This window comes from Pinus tabuliformis, chromosome X (assembly GCF_031772625.1).
Source record: "Pinus tabuliformis cultivar Carrire ecotype Pingquan chromosome X, CPIR1, whole genome shotgun sequence".
Taxonomy (NCBI): Eukaryota; Viridiplantae; Streptophyta; class Pinopsida; order Pinales; family Pinaceae; genus Pinus; species Pinus tabuliformis.
The window spans coordinates 1,423,516,128-1,423,519,129 of NC_142308.1; positions in this window are offsets into that span (position 1 = coordinate 1,423,516,128).

The window sequence follows — 3,002 nt, forward strand, 5'->3', positions numbered from 1 at the left end:
GCTTTTCATTCTTTTCTTCTTGCTGTCCTCCTATCTACATCTACACTTATTTCATCCAGGGGCTCAGATTAAGCGGTTGAGCACCCTTGTTTCACTACCTATCTATAAATATGCCAAGATTAAGCTGTTTGGATAGATAATGATTCTCTATATTCTACAACAGAAAATTGAAACCTAGGGAGACCAAAATTAAGCTGTTTGGACAGATAATGATTCTCTATATTCTACTACAGGAAATTGAAACCTAGGGAGACCAAGATTAAGCTGTTTGGCCCTCCCTTAATTGAAAAATTCATCAAAAATGGATCAACTCATCAAAATGGAACATAGCAGTGGCACTTAGACTAGCACACTCTCATGGGCAATTCTCTGGCCTCTGTAGCAAATATGGAGCATTGCAGCATGCAAAGTATGACATATTTGGCATGTAAAAATGTCGATCATGAAAGATGAATACCTGCTACAGCAGGAGGCTAACAGTACCAGCACTAGTGAAAGAAATAAGAGGCACCAAATACACATTCCATGTCATCCCCAATTCATTTTCTTGTCCACGGCGCTGCAACGAATATTAGGATGATTTTCTAACCGTTGCAGTACATCTGCAACCCTAAAAAATGAATTCAATTCAGAAACCTCTGCAAAATTACTACCACACAAAGTCTTTGGAAGTCTTTGTCAAGGATTTTTACATGTGAGGTCCTAGCATTAACACAAAATTCCAAAAATGTGTGATAAAGACTCGAAGAATATTTCAATCACCTACTCTCTGAAGACCAAAATCTGTGATGAAATTGAAGGCTAGAAATTTCGTTGGAACATCTCGCAAAAAAGTACCTTTGAGTAAACCTAACTTCTAGATATATACTATGGAATTTTAGGAGGAGCATCAATTTCCTTTTCTCATACGAGAATGTGGAACAAGAAGGATGCCAAAGTGATGAAGTGGTTTGGTTTGAAGTATTTTTGTTCATTTTTGGAGTGGGAAAACGAATATCGACTTTGGGGAAAGGGATATTCGCAATTATTGCAATTGTTTTGAAAGTCTCTCCCATGACCAACTAATCATGAATATAGTAGAAACACCAGTCAATCAAACCAACTAGTTTGGTTTGAGCAGATACAACTATCCCAGGTTCGATTCTCACCACATTCCTGTATGGACTACTGAGACTCAATGACATTATCCCTCAGCCCCAAAATTGGATAGTTCTATAAAAAAAAAAGAATTGCAGACTAAACCAAAACACACAACATTATCTAAAATTTCATCACAGACGAACGCAGCAGGAATCGAGAACCACTCTAAATTGGGTAGGCAAAACCAGGGCAACACTAATTCTACTCCATTGATAACGATAGGATCATCATCATTCTCATCACGACACAAAACATATTTTTTTTCTTGATAATGAACAAGCACCTTCTCTGTTTGGAGGCGAAGAAAACATTCGGATTCTACAAGTAGAGCTGCAGCATTTCGCCTATATAGGGCCACCCCAACGAACCAGGGGGCAAGCTCAACAAGCCGCTGCCAACGGATTCAGGCCTAGCCCATAGTCATATAAGGACCAAGGCCACCAAGAAAAGTAGCCCAAATCCTACTAAATTCGTTGTAGCAGAATCTCTCGAGGGATTACAAAGCACAGGAAGAACAACATAGTGGACTTCGTAAAATGAAGAAGCCAAGTGGATTTTATTGAAAGACACTAAGGAAGCAAGATTACATATAGGAGAGATCTGGCGTTGGACAGTCACTTGGCCAGCTCGACCCACCATGATTTCATCAATTTGACTAACAAAGACTCCTTGATATTGCGGCTCTTAATACAATGATAAGATAGATTATTGGCAAAGAAACCCCAAGGAATTACACTTAGAATTACAATTAAGGAGTGCCCTTTCCAAAACAAGCAAAGCAGAAACACATATTCATTCCACCGAGACCATGACAAAACCCTATAATAAACCCAAACTAACCCACTAGGGATGTTGAGATAGGCACACAAAAGGGGCATCCAGCTCTGGGAAAGTGTTAGGTACCTATACCAATAGGTTTCATATTTCATGATTGGCAAAAGAAGTTCCAAATATGCTCTGCTTTGGTGATGCAAAGATCCCATATTTCCAAGAGAATGCAATATGTGTACATAGCTTGATGTTGACTGAATTTTGGATGGATGGTCCAACAGCCTAATCTGGATCATGCCATGTTTCAATTTCTTGTCATTAGATTAGAGAAAGAAGTCTGTCCAAAATTTCTAATCTTGGCAGGAAGTAGTTAGGTAGAGAATTAAGGTTCCCAACTGTTTAATCTGGGGCCTTGGAAGTGATAAGGTTAGTTGTAGATAGAAAATCAAAAGAAAAAGCCAAAGGAAAAGTAAAGGCACATGAGGGTCTGCAAGTCTAAATGCACCCTCCTTGGAGTAACAAAAAATGCTAGGCAGTAGATGGGTAGGTAGATAGGGGTTGCAGAAATGTCATTCCTTTCATTTTGCTGGTTCAACATAAAGGAAACATCAGTGGATAAAGAAGGTCCTCTTCTCCATCATTTTGCAGCAATACAAAGAAGTATGTCTAACTTCCTGTTTCCCTCCCTCACATTCATTGCTAACATCCCATTACCAGCCATGTTCATGAAAGAAGTCAAAGTCTTATGTTGGTTCTTGTCTCTTTAAGAGCCACATTTCTTGTGTAAAATTCTTTTCATTTTGATCTACTTCCTAAACTAAGTTGATTTCATATAAAACTTAGTATTTTACCCCCTCACCCCCTTCCTCCACTCATATTAACTCCTAACTTCTTATTATCTAAATCCCCTATACTCCCCTTTTCCCCTACTATTATAAACACTACGGTGTATAAACCCCAACCAATCTATAAATATTCCCTCCCCTCTGGCATTATAGCCATATGTCCAAAGTTAGGGATTAAATTGACCTCTGGTCAGTTTAACAACCTAAGCCCTATCCCTCTTTTCCCTTCAGAAACCTTTGAAACCA